The sequence below is a fragment of the Hylobates moloch genome, unplaced genomic scaffold (assembly GCF_009828535.3).
Source record: "Hylobates moloch isolate HMO894 unplaced genomic scaffold, HMol_V3 SCAFFOLD_8, whole genome shotgun sequence".
In the NCBI taxonomy this organism is placed as follows: Eukaryota; Metazoa; Chordata; class Mammalia; order Primates; family Hylobatidae; genus Hylobates; species Hylobates moloch.
This window is the reverse complement of record NW_026652283.1, coordinates 88,917,506-88,937,602: the sequence shown is the minus strand read 5'-3', so window position 1 is coordinate 88,937,602 and position 20,097 is coordinate 88,917,506. Positions and strand designations below refer to the sequence as shown.

Here is a 20,097-nt window from a genome sequence, read left to right as displayed (position 1 = left end):
TCTTTCTTTCATGCTTCTCCCCTGGAGTAGGGGAAGAAGAAGGGAGTTCAGTTCCAGGAGAAAGGAAGCTGGAAAAATGAATGCCTGGCAGGGACATATTCTACCAGGGCCTTGGAAAGACTTTGGTTCTAGGCCCCTTTGCCCTTTGCTGACATTTTCCTAGCGGCCTAGCTTGCCCAGATGCTGGCTGATACTTAGTTATCTTCTTATCACATCATTCTACATATGCAAGAAGTATCCATGGGGGAAAAGACGGATTATTTAGTTGAAGGTATTAGGAAATTTGGCTCAATAAAGAAAAATTGGGTCCCTACTCAATCCACAAACACTAGTGGATTACAGATGGATTAAAGACCTAATTGTGAAAGGCAAAACTATAAAGGTAATCAAAGAAACCCAGAAAGATATGTTGTGACTGGGACAAAAAATAAGGGTTCTTTAATTGGTCAAATAAGCTGGGTGCAGTGGCTCACACCTGTAATCCCAGTACTTTGGAAGGCAGAGGCAAGAAGATGGCTTATAGCCAGGAGTTCTAGGCCAGCCTGGGCAACAAAGCAAGACCTCATCTCTATAAAAAATTTTAAAAATTAGCCAAGCATAGTGGCACACACCTGTAGTCCCAGCTATCGGGATGCTGAGGCAGGAGGATTACCTGAGCCCCGGGGTATGAAACTGCAGTAAGCTATTATCACACCATTATATTCCAGCCTGGGTGACAGAGTGAGACCCTGTCTCTGAAAAAATAATATGATAAAATATACATAACATAAAATTTATCATCTTGACGTTTTTATTGCATGTCACTCCTTTATTATACTAAACTAGCAAAAAAATGTAGTACAGTCATTCTGAAAAAGAATGCTGGGACCATGTGACAGGGCAAAGCAACTAGAACACGATTAAGAAATCAGGCACAGTGAAAGACACAGTTGGACATGCTCAAGAGGCATTTCACTGCCACAAAACAAGGCAGGGGAGGGATTCTAAAATATACAGCAAAATGCACTTCTACCCTCAGAAGCCAAAGGCATATCCCGTGTTGGTGTGAGGAATGGCTTACTTTCTGATGACCATACGTGGACTATTTCAACTGCCACTAGAAACCCCAAAGCGGTTGTGTGCATGTGTATGTGTGTGTGTGTGTGTGTGTGTGTGTATGTATATATATAGTGGGTATATATGTGTATATATAGTGTGTGTATATATATGTGTATATATAGTGTGTATATATGTGTATATATAGTGTGTATATATGTGTATATATAGTGTGTATATATATCCACATACAAATATATGCATACACATATACATATATAGACAAAATTTAAGTTTATGTGTTGAATTATGTGTTGTTTATGTGTTGCATTTACTTTTACAAACATATATATACACATGTGTTGCACTTATATATAATATCTATATTTTATATAGATAAAAATCATATATATCTATATTTATATATAGATATTATATATAAAAAATTTGTAAATGCAACACATAAACTTAATTGAGGATTGATCCCAACCTTCTAAAGCCAGCTTCTCTGGCGTCAGGGAGGAAATAGTTGATTTTTTTTAACATTACTATGTAGGTTACATTTATCTTCCACTGAAATGACTAACCCCACCACCCAAGTCAGTGACCTAACCACAGAAGGGCACAGGACTGGCTCCTGGGGTCAAATAGGCGCTCTTGCTTCATTGCTTCTTGCTTCTTCATTGGTCATGCCTTAGCATGGTTCCTCCCTCTCCCCTTCTCAAGCTGGTCCCTAGTAAACATAGCCCTGGCAAAACCCAGAGTTACTACCACTGAACTCTCTTGGCTAAGAGAAACCTTCCCTCAGTGTGGACTGAGAACCCATGCCCCAGAGGTACTATTCCAACCCAGCTGTATGAAGGGAGTGGGTGTAGGAGATAACAATGGCTGAGAGGAAAATGGAAGCCACTGGTCCCCCATCTGCGGCTACAACTTAAGATGACTACAGCTGGGCACGGTGGCTCACAGCTGTAATCCCAGCACTTTGGGAGGCTGAGATGGGTGGATCACCTGAGGTCAGGAGTTTGAGACCAGCCTGGCCAACATGGTGAAACCTCATCTCTACTAAAAATACAAAATTAGCTAGGCATGGTGGCATATTCCTACTGTTCCAGCTACTCGGGAAACCGAAGCAGGAGGATCAGTTGAACCTGGGAGGCGGAGGTTGCAGTCAGCTGAGACTGTGACACTGCACTCCAGCCTAGCTGACAGAGCGAGACTCCATCTCAAAAAAAAAAAAAAAAAAAAAAAATGACTATGAAGTGGTCAGTGTGACATATGCAGAAGTGCGGAGGAAGGGATGGGCAGAGAGGGCATTCCTTGGGACAGTAATCTGTCTGCTGGCCTTTATTTCTTGACCTTGCTCCCAACAGCCATACCTTCCATGGCTTTATGCACAGTCTCTTCATTCCCCCCAGGAACCACATGGGCTTGGTGGGCTTCAAGTTCTTGTCCAATCTATAGACAATGGGAATACCAGTTGGCAGGTCCAGCTCCATGAAGCCTCTTCAGAGACACCCTCCAGATGCTCGACAATGCCCCAAAGGCTGTTGCCATCAGCTGCAATCAGCACCCATTTCCCCTCCTCGATCTAGGAAACTATTTCTTCTTTCTGAAAGGGCAGAGCTATGGCAGTAGTGCCCTTCAGACTTTCACAGGAGGGTAGCTGATCATTCTCACTGGTGTTGTCTTAGACGGGATGGTTGGGCTCCATCAGAGGTGATGAGACATCATAGGAGCACCTCCAGATCTTTACCGAGGCCTCCTCATGCTTGGCAGCAGCTTCTGCTTTATTAAGGCCAATTAGAACCCCATAGTGGCACTCATTCCAAGTCCTCATTACAGGCATCCACATCTGGTCAATGGCATCCAGCACTGTGCAGAGGGTCCAGATGGCTTTTTCTTCCACTGCCCAAGCCACCACGCCTCACAGAAAAGTATCAGGCTAATCAACCCAGATCCATCTAGGCCACTGCCACAAGGTCTTTTTAAACAGCTTTATTGAGATATAATTCACCTAGCAAAAAATGTGGGCGGATCACGAGGTCAGGAGATCGAGACCATCCTGGCTAACACGGTGAAACCCCGTCTCTACTAAAAAAAAAAAAAAAATACAAAAAATTAGCCGGGTGTGTTGGCGGGCGCCTGTAGTCCCAGCTACTCGGGAGGCTGAGGCAGGAGAATGGCGTGAACCGTAGTCCCAGCTACTCGGGAGGCTGAGGCAGGAGAATGGCGTGAACCCAGGAGGTGGAGGTTGCGGTGAGCCGAGATCGCGCCACTGCACTCCAGCCTTGGGGACAGAGAAAGACTCCATCTCAAAAAAAAAAAAAAAAAAAAAAAAAGTGTACAGTCCAGTGTGGTTTTAGTATATTCCCAAGGTTGTACAACATCACTACAATCAGTTGTGGAATATTTTCATCACCCCCCAAAGAAACATTGTACCCATTAGCAGTCATTCCTCATTCACGTGTTTTCTTCTAGGAATGTATAGTTTTAGGTCTTACATTTAAGTCTTTGGTCCAGTCTCAATTAACTTCTGTGTATTGGTATAAGGTAGGAATCCAAATTCATGCTTGTACATGTAGATAACCAGTTACTCCAGCACCATTTGTTAAAAAGACTAGTCTTCCGCCCATTGGATCATCCTGGCACCCTTATTGAAAATCAATTGGCCGTAGATGAGAGTTTATTTCTGGACTTGCAATTCTGTTCCATTGATCTGTTTATGTATCTTTATGCCAAAACCACACTCTTAATTACTGCAACTTTGTACTGAGTTTGAAATTGGGAATGTGAATCCTCTAACTTTGTTCTTTTCCAAGATTGTTTTGGCTTGTCAATGTCTCTTCCAGTTCAGCTAGTTACAAAGTATCATTTTGCCTCTCATCTGAGGCTGTGTCCTGTACATAGGTTTTTCTCAGGAACCTTGTCCGGAGGTCTTGAATCGGGGTGACTGAATGCCCCAGCCATGTTCCCAGCTCATGGTATCCCAATCTCATCTTTATACCAACACTATAAACTACCTAGCCCCACTATGTTACTCAACCTGGCTCCTAAAATCCCAGCCTGAGCCAGAGTCCTTCTCCCCAAATGCGTGAGGGCAGAGCAGCTCCACGATAAAACCCAAGTAAGCTGCCCAGGTGTTTGCAGTCTCACAATGATTGAGTTTTCCTCTGCTAGGAAAAGAGAGGGAGAGAATTTAAAAACATGTAAACATAAACAACATTTATTTTGAAAATGTTTTCTTTTTCTTGTTTTTCTTGCTATGGGTTTCTATTAAATCTAAATTAGTATAAGAATCCTAGAAGAAAGCCTAAGAAATACCACTCTGCACATGGGCCTTAGGAAAGAATTTATGACAAAGCCCTCAAAAGCAATGACAAAAACAACAAAAAAATTGACAAATGAGAGGTAAAGAGCTTCTGCACAGCAGAGGAAACTGTCAGCAAAGAGTAAACAGACAAGACAACCTACAGAATGGGAGAAAATATTTGAAAACTATGCATCCAACAAAGGTCTAATATCCAGAATCTATGAGAAAATTAAACAATTAAACATGCAAAAAAAACAAAGAACTGCATTAAAAAATGGGCAAAAGACATGAGAAGACACTTTTCAAAAGAAGACATACAAGCGGCCAACAAACAGACAAAATGCTCATCGTCACTAATCGTAAGAGAAATGCAAATCAAAACCACAATGAGATACCATCCCACAGCAGTCACAATGGTCATTATTAAAAAGTCAAAAAACAACAGATGTTGGTGAGGCTGTGGAGAAAAGGGAACACTTATAATAACTGTTGCTGGGAATGTAAATTAGTTCAGCCACTGTGGAAAGCAGTTTGGAGATTTAAAAAAGAACTACCATTTGACTCAGCAATCCCATTACTGTGTATTCATCCAAAAGCAAGCAAATCATTCTACCAAAAAGACACATGCATTCGCACGTTCACTGCAGCACTATTCACAATAGCAAAGTCATGGACAACCTAGGTGCCCATCAACAGTGGACTCGATAAAGAAAATGTGGCATATATGCACCATGGAATACTATGCAGCCATATAAAAGAATGAAATCATGTCCTTTGCAACAACATGGATGCAGCTGGAGGCCATTATCCTAAGAAAATTAAAGCAGGAACAGAAAACAAAATACCACATGTTCTCACTTGTAAGTGGGAGCTAAACATTAGGTGCTCATGGCATAACGACGGCAGCAATAGATACTGGGGACTACTAGAGTAGGGAGGAAGGGAGGAGGGCAAGGGTCAAAAAACTAACTGTTGGGTACTGTGCTCAGCACCTGAGTGACAGAATTATTTGTACCCCAAACTTCAGCATCACACAGTATACCCAGGTCATAAACCTGCACTTGTACCCCCTGAATCCAAAATAAAAGTTGAATAGGAAAAAATAAAATAAAATAAAGTTCTGTAATGATACTTTAACACAAACATTTTCTGTAAATATTAATAGTAAATATTTTAGGCTCACGGGTTGTATGATCTCTGCTGCAACTACTCAACTCTGCCATTGAAGCAAGAAGCTGCCATAGAGTATATAAATAAATGAATGTGGCTGTGTTCCAATAAAACTTTATTTATAGACACTAAATTTGCAATTTTATATAATTTTCAGATGTCACAAAATACTATTCACCTTTTGATTTTTTTTCACCAACCATTTTTAAATGGGGGATAATTCCTTTCTTAGCTATAGTTAACTACTTTTTGGACCATATGAAAACAATAGGTAGGACAGAATTTAGTCTGAGATCCACAGTTTGCTGACCCTGGATTTAATGTGACACAGGAATCATGGCACTTGAAGGACCCACACACTGAACCAAGAACTTTTGATTAAGCAGCTCATTCCAATTAAAATGTATTTGCAGCACCACAGTTGGCCTCAGGTTTTAACCTGAAGCCCCTAGAAGTAGGTTAGCCCAGTAACAGTGGACAAAAGCCTATTTAGACAGACATTTCCAAAGCACGCCAGAGAGAGACCTGAGTTAGAGCCCACTTGGCCTTAAGGTCCTTGGATATTTTCCCCAGGTGGTCAAGGCCATGTTAATGCCTGCGTCCAAGGACCGAAATTGCCTCCATGGATTCCAGAGTTGCAAGGCACATCCCTGTTCAATTTAGAGAGGGAGAGGAAAAAATAAAACATCATTCAGAATTGCCTTTTTGGCACAGGCAGTGTTGGTGTCGTGAGGACTTTTTGCTAAAAGGCCTAAATTCTGTCCTGGCTCCGCTGTCAGCTCCTGTGACCAGGAGATGATCTAAGCCCTGACCGCCCAGTCAAAATCCTGGTGCCGTTGGTTTCTAGCTGTGCCATATTAGAAATCAACAAGCCTCCGTTTGTTGATTTCTAACAAACTGAGAGATATCTCCATTTCCATATATATAAAGGGGAGCTATATCTCCCAAGCCTCTGTTTCCATATCTATAAAGTGGAGATGATGATGATAGCCTCAGGGACTCATTGTGGGGATTTTATTGCATAGTGCTTTGCACATAATATGCATTTAACAGATGTTAGCTTTTCATTGTTACATATCAAGGGAGAAAACATTGGTCATGCTATCTTTACGGAAATCAAAGAGGAAAGGATATGAAAATGTGAAAGGGTGCGATCTAATGTGGAATTTCAATTGTCTTTTTACAAGCAGAGCTGTGGAACCCTGGGACTAACCCTTTGTAGTTATAGCTCCATTTTTTTTTTTTTTTTGGCAACCTTTCTCCTTTTTTTTTCTTGATCAGTGTTGCCAGAGGCTTATCAGTTTTTATTCTTTCATCTTTTCAAATAACCAACCTGTAGCTTTAGTGATTCTTCCTATTACATGTTTATTTTCTGTTTTATTAGTTTCTTCCCTTATGAGTTTTCTTCCTCCTACTTTCTTTGCATATTCTTTTTGTAACTTCTCAATTCAGTTGCTTAGCCCATTAACTTTTCTTTTAGATTGTAAGCACTTAAGGATGTAAATTTCCCTTGCGCAGCCCGCAGATTTTGATTTTAGTATTTTTGTTAGCATTCACGTGGAAACATTTTCTTTTCTTTTCTTTTTTTTTTTTTTTTTGAGACGGAGTCTCGTTCTGTTGCCCAGGCTGGAGTGCAGTGGAGCCATCTCAGCTCACTGCAAGCTCCGTCTCCCGGGTTCACGCCATCTTCCTGCCTCAGCCTCCCAAGTAGCTTGGACTACAGGCGCCCACCACCGCGCCCGGCTAATTTTTTGTATTTTTAGTAGATACGGGGTTTCACCGTGTTAGCCAGGATGGTCTCGATCTCCTGACCTCGTGATCCGCCCACCTCGGCCTCCCAAAGTGCTGGGATTACAGGCGTGAGCCACCGCACCCGGCCCACATATAACCATTTTCTAATGCCTGTTTAATAAGGTGTCCTCCATTCCTTGGGGAGCTCTGTGGTCTATTGCCCTGCTCAAAGCCTTCAGAAATATGCAGTGCTCTTGGCATCCTCCTCAATCTTGTTCGTTTTCACTACTTGTGGCAAAACTAATTCAAATATTGCATGTGGATATAATCAGGTGTTAACTGATTTCCTTGAAGACAGCATTAACTTTCCACTTTCTCATTATCTTGGGTGTTTCTATGCCTCACAGCGTGGCAGGGATATTTTTACTCTGCTTTAGTTAACCACAAATCCACAGGTGTTTGTACTTTCACTAGTTGAAAACTGGTAGATGCAGTACTCACACATGGCCAAGAGATGGTGCTATTGACCCATTTAGGTCCAGCCTTTATGTTGTGTATACTGTAGTCATCTAATTTGCTTGCTTTTCAGTTTGTTTCAGAGAAAAGGTCCAACGTCAGAAGAGTTGAGAGGTTATATGATACTGGCTAAACTCTCAGCTCCTCTAGGCACTCAAGAAAAAAACATAACAAATAAAAACTCTGGTTTTAAAGATGCAGAGAAATGTCTGGCAATGCACCCTCAGGGGACCTCTCATTCCAGAAGTCTAGAAACCTCCCAGAAAGAAGAAGCACTTGCTTTCCTGTGTCCCTATGTTTGCAAAAGCTCTCAGCCATTCCCTGGAGAGGTTTCTCTTGGTGCAGTCTCTCGGCTGACGTTTTGGATCACAAATGAGCAGTCGGCACATAACTCAATTTCAAGAGTTAAAAATCTTAGCCTTTAGTTGGGAACAATTTTCCAACAAATAGGACGTGGAAGTGATGTTATCTGAGGGAGAACATGGTGCCTCTGAACTGTTAGACCTTTCCAAACTACACAAATGCCCGTGTGCACAATGCGTACACCCCACATATACCCCAGCATTCACCCCCCCCACCCCCCCCCCACACACACACACACACACTCATTCCCCCCTCTCTCTCTCTCTCTTAAGTGACCTGAGCTCCAATCCCTCTGCAGCCTCCTGAGGGCTTCTTATTCTTTAATATGAATGACAGTCACCAGGCAAGTTTATTAAAATGCAGATTCTGACTCAGGAGACCTGGAGTGGCCCAAGGTTCTGCATTTTTAACAAGCTCCCAGGGGATACTGGCCATCTGGGTTTGCCAGCCACATTCTGAGGAGTAGAGGTTCGTGGCAGTGCAGAGTGGCATAATGACAGGCATCAATGTGGTTGATTCAGAGATGCCCCAGTGTTCCCGGATCAAACCGAGGGTCGGGCCGCTTATTCTCGAGGCCCAGTAACGAGATGCAGATGAACTGGGAGAGAAGAGAATTTATTTCTGTAACCAGGTAACCAGACCAACTTAAAATTACAAAGCTTTCCATTGCTTATATACCTTCTAAGCTATATGTCTACGTGTAAGTGTGCATTCATCTAAAGACATAAGTGGTTAACTTCTTCTAACATAACTAAGGTCTGAGTTTTGAAGACCTTTCTCTGGAGCCTCAGTAAATTTACTTAATCTAGATGGGTCCAGGTGCTGGAGTGATTACCCTTATCTTGTCTCCTGCTAAATCGTGGAGGTTTGAGGAGTTCCTTTAGACCATCCCCCCACCCCCCTGCCCAGTAAAACTTGTTTGTGGAGGTCTGGGGAGTTTCCTCAGACCCCCCAATAAAACTTGCTTAATCCTACACGGGTCCTGTTAAGAATTCCTTCATTATCCTGTCATGCTTCAAGGCCCAGGAAAGGCCTAGGCAAAACTCTTGGTGGGCTTTGTTACATTCCAGCCTTTGTATAAGGAGACTGGCTCTATTAGCTTTTAATATTTAACCTAACCACTCAGTCAGTGCTGAAACAGTTGTCATGGAGGCTTGCCTGTTGAGCTGTTAGTGAGACCTGCCCTGCCATGCCAGGACTCAGAATCAGAAGCCCTGGATTCAGATTCGGGCTCTACCACTTTCCAGCTTTACGGCCTGATCAAGCCAAAGCCAGCCAGTCTCTCACAGCCTCAGTTTTCTCAGCAGCAACTTACAGATAATTGTGCCTAGGATCACAATGACTATTCTCAGCCCACAATGAGATGATGTGTATGGCATCAAATTCATTGCCTTGCCATAGAAAGTGCTTGGTTATGCTTTTTAGGAAATGTGAGACTTATGCATAGCTGGAGTTGAACACCTGGAGCTACTTCTAGTGCCTCATGGAAATGACCTATGGAATCATTTTCTAAACTTCTTTGATCATTAAAATTATCAGGACACTGTGAAAAACACACACTCCTGAGACCTGTCATCTCCCAGATCCTGAACTTGAATCTCTGTGGAGGAGAGGGGCTTACATTTTTAACAAGTGCTCAGAAGGATTCTTGAGATCAGGCATGTTTGAAACACTGGCCTACAGAATATAAAAATATGGAAAAACCTGCCTTCATTCTGGAAACTAGAGAAAGGTACCCTCTATCTGTCTGAAACAGCAGCATTTTTCTATTATCTATCATAAAGATGGGGCCAAAGGCAGCCTAGAAAGATAGCTCCAACACTCTAGTGAAACATGAAAGAAGGAGAAAGTGGGGAAGACCAGTCACCAAACAGACCCCCACAAAGCCCTTCACTCAGAGGGCTGCGGGCAGGCCTGGAGGGGCCTCCAGGCTTCCATCCAAGGGGTATCTGCACTCCTGGAAGGCAGGGAGTGGGGCTTCCTGCTTGGCAACAGGGGAAACCACATGCACTGAAATCCTCATCTGGGGTCTGCTTATCCTGGGAGGATGAATATAGGGAGGAAAATCAGCAGGATCACGAAGACATTACAATGTTGTACACACCAAAATTTAACATAAGAATTCCCTTCCCTCTAGCAATTCACCTCTGGGAATTTATGACAAGGAAACAATCAAGCCGTGGGACAAAATTGAATGCATTCAGATGTTCAATGCACTATTGTTTATAACACTGAAAATTTTGAAACAACAGGAGAATGGTTAAATCAATGAGAACTGAAAAGGATTTAGGCAGGCAAAGAGTGGGAGGTGGCAAGCTTCAGCAGGAGGGCTTGGCAAATGCAAAGTCTTCCTGTGAGAAAGCAGTGGACCTGAGTGATTGGAGCACAAGATGGGGACGTAGGTTGGCAGGAGAGGAGTGAAGTTGAGAAGCAGGCCAATTAGACAGGGCCTCACAGACCATGGCAAGATGCATGAATGCTATCTGAGGGTATTGATGAGTTCCAAGCATGGGAGCAGAACAATTGGATTTATTCTAAGAAGCTGATTATGGCTGTTCGTCAGAGAGAGGAACGTACAGGAAGCAAGAGCAGAAGCAAAAAGGCCAATGAGAGGCTACTGCAATGGTACAGGTGGAATGATGGTGGTAAAGAGGCAGAGAAGTGGGTGGACAAGAGACTCGCTTGGAGATAGAACTAACAGGACTTGCTGTTGTGTTGGCCATAAGTGGCAAGGAAAAGATGACTTCCAGGATTTTATCTTTAGAAATTGAGTGGCTGGGAGTGACATTATTAAAATGAGGGAGGCTGAGGTAGAAAGACAGGATTGAGGAGTGGAAACAAGAATTCCATTTTGAACATGTTGAATTTTTTTTTTTAATAGAGACAGGGTCTCACTATGTTGCCCAACTGGTCTTAAAATCCTGGGCTCAAGTGGTCCTCCCACCTCAACCTCTCAAAGTGCTGGGATTACAGGTGTGAGACATCACACCTGCCCTGAACATATTAAGTTTTAAATGCCTAAGAGACATCCAATCAGAGATGTCAAGCAACTAGTTGGATTTGTAAGTCTGGAGCTCAGAGAAGACATAAATTCAGGAGGTATCAGCCCACAGAATATTTTTAAAGCCATGAATGAATGAGTTTCTTTAGGAATGTATAGAGAAGAGGGCCCAGAAGAAATCCATATGGAACACTAAAAACGCTAATTTTGAAGAAGTATATCTGGTGTGACATCATTTTGTTTAAAAAACAAAGCCCCAAAATTCCATCATAACATAAACACAGAAGATATCTGCATAAATAAATATTCATCTAATGGCTTATGGTGGTTATCTCTGGATAGTTGGGAGCAAAACGCTCATTGACACCCATGAAAGTCAGGTCTATGCCCAAGAATCATTTTGCACCTGGTCTTTCTCAGATGGCTGCTTAAGGGACCCAGGAGGAGGAGCCTGGAAGTCATGGTGCCTGATTTGATGATGAACCTAGGAGAAGCCACTCTGCATTTGATACCCAAGGGAATAGGAGGAATGGGAGGGCTTTCATTTTCTCAGTTGTATATTTCTGTCAACATTTAAACTTTTATAAAGAACATCATTATTACTTTTGTATATAGAGAAAAAACAATAAATAAAATTATTTTAAATGGTGGTATCCATTGTTGGTGAAGCCACTGTGCAGTGGAAACACACATCTCTTTGGAGAAAATGTGAATTGGTACGACTTTCTGAAATGACATTTGAATGAATTTGAATGAATTTCATGCAAATGAAATTTTATGTCAAGCTCCTTAAAATGATCATATCTTTTCACATTCAGGCACCTATGCTAGGGAAATAATCAGAGATGGGTGTTAGGAACCATGGAAAGATTTCAATTGTTTTAAGATAATAATTTGGCCTGGGTCCATGAACCCTACAAATGCCCCCAACTTGGCTGGGTCCAGCCATCCCTTATCTCCATAACATCTTTAAGAGAGCTGTACACATAAGGAACAAGGAATGTATGGGACACCAAATGACCACTGACGATTCCCTACCTCATGTCTGCACCTTTGCCTGCAGAACTCCATGGAGTGCGTGCTTCTTAGCCCAAGGCCCCAGGGAAGTTTCTCCCAAGCCCAGTTTCTGGATGAATACACATGAGATGGTGAGGTGGCTGAGTCCACTCTGGAAGACCGGGCCTCCTTGCATGGTTCAGAGGAGAACATCAGAGACAGGGACCAGGCTCATATGCACCAGCTTTTAATAACTGGGTTTCTTACCATGGCTTGTCACCCCACTCCACCCCAACCACCAGAATAAAAATGTATTATTAGACTCTAGCACAGGCCGACTCACCCTGAAACAAACACACTGGGACTTTCTGGTGCCTTGCCTGTACAGGCCTCCTCCCTGCCCCTGAGCCTAGTATTGCATTCATTCATATGCTTTTATTCCTTTCTTAAAGGGGGTCTATAAAACTGCATAAGTCTCAGGTCCCAGCAGACTGGGATGTTCTTGCTTTCAGAAATTTGAGATGGGAAATAAGAAAATAATCAAGCCGTTGGTGGTAGGAGCTGCAGCTGTCTGAAAGGAGCGATCATGAGGGACCCTGAGGAGAGCAGAGCAATGAGCAAGCCAGAGATTTGTTTCAGCTGGCCTTGTGAGAAATCACTAGGCCTGGAGAGTGAAAAGGAAGATGCAAGTGCCGACAGAGCTGCGGTGTTGCGGGGAGGAGTGAATGAGTGAGTGTGATGATGCATAGCTGCCTGAGCATGCACTCTGCACAGTGAGTGCTTGCTGAACTTCGTCGGTATAGTTATTGTTAGCATTGCTGATATTACTGTGAAGGTCTGTGCACTCCATTTGCTGGGGTCCTTGGAGCCTGGTTCTGCTCTGGATGAAATGGTCAGGGAAGTCCAATACACAGCTCTGAGTACACCCCCTGAAGGGGACAGAAGCTGCAGAAATTGACCCTCCTCCACTTCACGCCTACACCACAATAGGAAGACCACGGGACAAAACGCTCATTGATACCCATGAAAGTTAGGTCTGTACCCAAGAATGCCTTTCCACCTGGTCTTTCCCGGATGGCTGCTTGAAGGGCTCAGGAGGAGGAGCCTACAAGTCATGGTACCTGATTTGATGATGAACCTATGAGAAGCCACTCACATTTGCTACCCCAGGCCACCCACACTGGCGTTCTTTGTTTCCACTACTAGTTTACAACATCTTTCTATTCTACTGCCAGGGAGGAAAAAAGGTGTTCCACAAAACTGCTCAAGAGGACATACCTAGGAGGAGGGTCTGACATCAGCAGGGATCTTTGTGCTGCCCTTTCAAACCCTCGCCTCACTAATTACCCAGCAGGAGACAGCCAGCTCCATCCATATTGGAGTTTCACCTTTAATTAAACTTTAATTCACTCGTGCCTTCTCCTTGTGGCCACATGCTGCTGGGAATCAGTGCCACAGCAACTTGGACCCAGGCCAGAGCCTTGCAGAAGAACACCTAGAGGCATCACCAAGTAAAAATAGACTTTCCTGACTATTAAATCCAATGCTGTACTCAGGGAACAAACAAGAGTGCTCCCAAGGAAAGCTGTGATCTGCCTATAGGCAGAGAATGGATGATTTCAGTCATTCCCTCCCTCCCCTCCCCGTCCCAACTACCACACACACAGGGAGACTCAAACAAACTGGGATTATACAATTACTCATTTAAATTCATCTCATTTCCAATAAGAAGTCATCAGGGTAAGCATGAGAAAAACAAGAACTTCTAACCACTCACAGATATGAAGTGCTAACTCAGTGCCAGGCATGATGGGGAAATGAGATGAAATCAGCTTTCTGTAGACATTGTCAGGGCCCCCGCCCACTGTGCACGTGGCAGTCACCTACAGTTCCCACAGGCCCGCGGCTTCCTACCCTATACATCTGCATGTCTCTGACAGGCCCTTCTCTGGCTGTGAGCATGTGCAGCAAGTCAGCAGGACTACCCGGAAGTGCCAGGGAGTTAACGCTCCAGGAGTGGTTCCAATGAGGGACAGGAGCTTGTGGACAAACACCCCAGCTTCCTCAACTATTGGTTCCACTTCTTCTCTCAGAATGTCTCTCAGAAGATCCCCCAGGAGGGAGCCCCAGGTGCCTGCCCTAGCCTCCAGCTCATTAATTCACCTGTGTTGTCTTTCATTATTCTCTGACTCACTTCCCTTCTCTCTCACCAAGCTTTTAGGAATCACTTTTCAGATAAACTACTTGCACCCAATCCTAGTCTCAGTGTCTGCTTTTGGAGGAACACTAGCAAAGACACAATTTTAGTCTTAACCTTGATGATAATGACACAAGTTAACTTTAATAAAAGTGAAGGCCTAAAACTCAAATATCCATAAGCCAAAAGCCAATGTGATCAAATATCTACAGGTCCAAATCTACAAATATCTACAGGCCAAACGCAAGTGGGGCCTAAGGGGCCCTGGAGAGCAGGTATCCTCTTTGGGAGGTAGCTACTAGTCTACTCAAGAGGCTATTTCCATGCAAGAAGGTGGGGCCAGTATTGTTAGAGCTTCTAATTTTTAAAGAGAAGCTGGAATTCTGCATTTTTATATGGACTTTCCCAATTTTTGAATGTTGAAATCAACTCAAAAATTTGAAAGCACTATGAAGCCCAAGAGAAATCCATCCATGGACAAGAGCACGCCCACAGACCCCAGTTTGTGACCTCTGGTCCCACTGGATTTAATAATCCAGCAGCCACTGTTGACCCTTCCCAGGGCAGTTTAAATTGAGTAGTGAGGCCAGGAGGCATATTGTGGAGAGCTGAGAAAAGAATTGGAAGTGAGAAAATAGAGAAAGCCAGTCTCGGTGATTCTTTCCAGAGCAGAGATAGAGTAATAGATATTGAAGTGAAATAAATATTTTAATTCTTAAAGTTTGGGCAGTCAAAAATACCTTTAAACAAAGAGGAAAGATCAAGGATTAAAGAAGAGGATGAAGACAGTGGAGAGACAGGGAGTAACCAATTGAGTAAAGTCCCTCAGTGAAGGCAAGAACAGGTGTGCTAGCTGTGGGATTGGCCTTCAACATAAGGAAAGCCTACCATTCTCTGAAATGTGGGGCACAAGATACATGACACATAAGGTAAAGAATCTCTAAAGTATCCTAAGGCAGAGCAGCTCATTTAAAAAAAAAAAATGGTCGGGCATGGTAGCTCACTCCCGTAATCTCAGCACTTTGGGAGGCCGAGGCAGGTGAATCATTTGAGGTCAGGAGTTCAAGACCAGCTTGGCCAACATGGTGAGACCCCATCTCTACTAAAAATATAAAAATTAGCCAGGCATGGTGGTGCATGCATGTAATCCCAGCTACTTGGGAGGCTGAGGCAGGAGAATGGCTTGAATCCTAGAGGCGGAGGTTGCAGTGAGCCGAGATTGTACCACTGCACTCCAGCCTGGGCAACAGAGTGAAACTTTGTCTCAAAAAAAAATTGACTAGGTATTTTTATTTTTATTTTATTATCTAATTATAAAATTAATACATGCTTATTTTGGAAATGTTGGAAAATATGGAAAATAATAAAGATGAAATTAAACATTTCCTGTTATTCCACATCCTAGAGAGAACTGTTGCCAGAAAAGGGATATTGATTCCAGACCCCAAGAGAGGGTTCTTAGATCTCGCACAAGAAGGAAATCAAGGCACATCGCAGAGTGCAGTGAGAAGAGATAGTTTATTGAAAGCTACTCAGTTACAGAGTAGGGCATCCTCAGAAAGCAAGAGGAAGACTGCCTTGTCTTTGTTTTAAAGTTTTTCTTATATAGGGTCTAGTCTATGTGAAAGCTAAGCTAAGGTATGTCTACATGCAGGTGGGTTGACAGCATGGCAAAATTTATTACTCTGTTGAGTTAAAGAAAACTATCCTTCTATAATCCCAGCACTTTGATAGGCCAAGGCAGGAGGATCGCTTGAGCCCAGGAGTTTGAGACCAGCCTGGGCAATATAGTGAGACCCTGTCTCTAAAAAAGAGAAAGAAAGAAAGAAAAATAAAAAATAAAACAATCCTTGACATTTTAGTGTGCAAGTACATCAAAGCATAATTATGTTGAAGGCATATATGGTCATGGGTGTTGGGACATCTGGACTTTCCATTGTTGTAGGAGTGTGTCCTTGCAGGTATCTTTAAACTGTTTCCTCAGTGGTGAATACCTTGTGACAATGTATCATGACCCACAAGGAATGTGCCTTGTTAGTCCCAACAGGGAGCTGATATTAAAATGATGTTACTCTGGCTCTCTTGGGCTCCTGTTTCCCTAACAGAACCACTGTTAGTATTTGTGACTATACCTTTTTCATTCAAAGTGGGCTTATACTATACGTACTGCTTTGTAAACTGATTTTTTAATTTTGTAACATATAATGGACATTTTCCCACACCATTAGATATTCTTTTAAGATATGACTAGTTACAGTCACAGCGTATTTTCCAAATATACCCACATCCACATATCTGCCATCTACATGCTCTTCTTACAGTGTGACATTCACGTGCTTCCATCAAGAAGTAAGGTCTTTGTTTCCTCCCTTTGAACCTGGCCAGACTTTTGTAACTGCCACAGTCAATAGAATGTGGCATAAGTGATGCTGTGTGCCTCCCAAGGCTAGTTCATAAAGACAACATGGCTCTGTTTTTTATTTTTTGTTTTTTGCCCTTGGAACCAAACCACATTTGTGAGGAAGTCAGGCCTATATGGAAAGGCCATATGTGAATGTTCCAGCTGACTGACCCACTTGGGCCTCTAGCTCATATCAGCATCTGCCAACATATGAGCAAACAAGTCTTCCAAGATAGCAGACTTCAGGTCTTCCAGTTAAAGCCCTAGGCATTACAGAGTAGAAATAGGCCATCCCCAGTCCCTGCTGCCTGAGTTCCTGATCACAAATTCCGTGAGAGATAGTAAGTGACCATTGCTAGAGAACCAAAGCAGTATTGCATTTCATGGCTATATCACAATATTGCTCTTTTGGGGGGCTTTAGATTGTCTCTAATTTTCTGCTATTATAAATAACACTGAATGAACCTCCATGTAGCTGATTCTTTGTCTAATTAACATCTCTTTCCTAAGAATAAATGTATAGATGAGCAATAATTAGGTCAAAGGATATGATCATTTTAAAGGCTTTGGAAACACATTGTTCAATTGCTTTCTAGAATTGTTGAGTCAATTTACATTCTCACAATTAGTGTATGAAAGTGTGTGAAAGTATTCGGTGAGTTATTCTTAGTCACTGGCCTCTGACAACTTTATATTTCTTTTCCTCAAACTGTCATCCCCACCCCATGTTGGTTAATTTTTGAGGCTTGTGATTCTGGAGATTGGCAACAAATTAGTGGATACCATGTTGGGAGCTGTTCAGGGCAAGGAATAGATGGAAACCGCTAGTGGTGGGCCGTGGGGCCAGGCAACTTTGCTCAGAACAGGGATCCAAGGAGGGCTATCAAGGTTGATCACACCACAAACCAGAGGCTCCTCCTACCCAGATTGGATGACGCCTGGGATAGAAGCTCCAACTGCAGCACTAAGCCCAGGAAATACACCTGTCCCCGCCGTGCTCCTTAAGAGGGTTGATAATAGAGGTAGGGACACCCTTTCTTGTCATTTGTTGTTTTTGTTGAGATAAAATTGACATATCATAACATGAGCCGTTTAAAGGAAACAGTTCAGTGGCATTTAATAGTCACCATATTGTACAACCACTGCATCTATCTAGTTTCAAAATATTTCATTGTCCCAAAGGGAAACCTCATAGCCATTAGTCAGTTACTCCCCATACCCTTCCTTCCAGCCCCTAGCAACCACCAATCTGTTTTCTGTCTCTATGAATTGATCTATTCTGGGTATTTCATATAAATAGAATCATGCAATATGTGACTTTTAGTGCCTCACTTTTGAGGTTCGTCCACTTTGTGCATGTATACATCCTTCCTTTCTCCTATTATTTCTGAATAATATTCCATTATATGGATATACCACAATTTGTTTGTCCATTCATCATCATTTATGAACATTTAGGTTGTTTCTTTCTAATATTTTTTAACCAAAACATGTGTATTAGAACTTTCCCACAGATAGCCATTTTTGTCACTTTTCTGGTCAAATCTTCACAATAAGTTCTTAGACTCAATTATTATTATTATTTGAGATGGCATCTTGCTCTGTCACACAGGCTGGAGTGCAGTGGCGTGATCTCGGCTCACTGCAACCTCTGCCTCCTGGGTTCAGGCACTTCTGCCTCAGCCTCCCAAGTAGCTGGGACTACAGGTGTGCGCCACCATGGCCAGCTAATTTTTATATTTTTAGTAGAGACAGGAGTTCACCATGTTGGCCAGGCTGGTCTCGAACTCCTGACCTCAGGTGATCCGTCCACCTCAGCCTCCCAAAGTGCTGGGATTACAGGCATGAGCCACCACACCTGGCCTCTGAGACTCAATTATTAAGGAATATTCATCACTCTATAACTCACCCCTGAAAATCACTTGATTCCTTAATGAAGCCCTTCTTTAACTCGACTTGGAATCAATTTCTCTCATTTACTTTAAAAGCAAAACAAAAACCTTTCCACAGTCTATCAGGCAACTTTACAGGAACTCAAAACATTTTTTGATCGCATAGGCCTTAAAAGAAGATACTCAAATGGAGTTGAGACAAACCAGATTGTTTTAGAAAGCACTTCTGATTTCTCTAGCAAAATCTGGGCCAAAGAAATGGTCACTAACACTCTCCTTTGTATTTCCACATAGTTTAATACATTAAGCACTCAACTAAAAAGGGAGAAGAAGCCAGGCGTTTGAGTGTTAGGGCAAAGAAGCCAAAGAAAGAATCAGTGGCACCAACTTTCTCTACCCAATCTGTTTTTCCACCACAGGACTTTTGTTATAATGAACAGTGTACGTAGTGTGAAGAGGCCGGTACCTTGATACCCCTGTTTTCCTGTAACGAAACTGCTGCTGCCCTGTTCTTCATGTTCAATTGTTGGATCCATGTGGGAACTCAGTGGGCTGTGGTTGACACATTAGAATTGTGGGGTTGTGCCTCATTCACTGTATTGTCTCCTAAGCCTTACCCTAGTGGGAAGCTAAATGGAGTTGGCTCCACTAGTTTATCCTACTTAGGAAGAAAAGTTCATTAAAGCTTTTTTATGGCCAAATCTCACTGACCAGTTCTAGGTTTTTATGTTTTGGGGGTGATTTTCCTTTTCTTGATCTATTTAACAATTTAAACCAAATCTACCTAAGCACATTCAATATAACTCCTACTTCTTTTTCTCTGAGGTAAACATAAAAAAGTTTGCTTTAGGATTCTGTGCAGTATTTGCTGGTCCCAGAGGTCAAGTAGAATATTTTGAACTGGACAAGGGGTTTTCAGATATTGATCAAAGATGCAGATATCATCAGATAAAATGCCTGAAGACATGCACCCTCCCCTGCGTAAGTATCTCTCATTCGGCAGGAAAAATCAGGTTTCATAGGTAAGCTATCTTCTCTCCTCCCCAGCTATTTGGGAGGTAGGCTGTTGGTTACAGGCATGGGGGTATGTTGAATGAGAAAATATTTTGCAATGTAGATACAAGCATGCATTATTACTCCAGACTGTTTTGATCACATGTGCCAGAAACACAACACAAGTTAACTTAAGCATAACAAGACAGTTTATATGTTCATTAAACTAAAGATTCACAGTTACAGCTGTCTTCAGTCACACCTGAATCTAGGAGCTCAAATGATACCCTCAGCTCTGCCTTCCTCGGTATTGTCTTCATTGTTAGGCAGTGACTGGGGTAAAGTCAGCCCCAGCTGAACCAAAAGACAGAGAGGGGTGGTTGCCCAAAATAAAAGCTAAAATTTCAGGATAGACAAAAACAAGATATTCTATCACAGAGGGTCCTATCCTGTGCATCTTTATAAAAGCGACTCCATAAAGCTTGACTT

General features: G+C 42.6%; 1 long non-coding RNA gene and 1 pseudogene across 2 annotated transcripts in view; both read right to left on the bottom strand.

Moving 5' to 3' along the window:
* The window catches only part of LOC116473634 (uncharacterized), a 223,686-nt gene that overhangs the window by 92,496 nt on the left and 111,093 nt on the right, over positions 1 to 20,097 (bottom strand). The window lies entirely within an intron of this gene.
* On the bottom strand, positions 2,257 to 3,117 carry LOC116473632 (phosphoglycerate mutase 1-like; annotated as a pseudogene).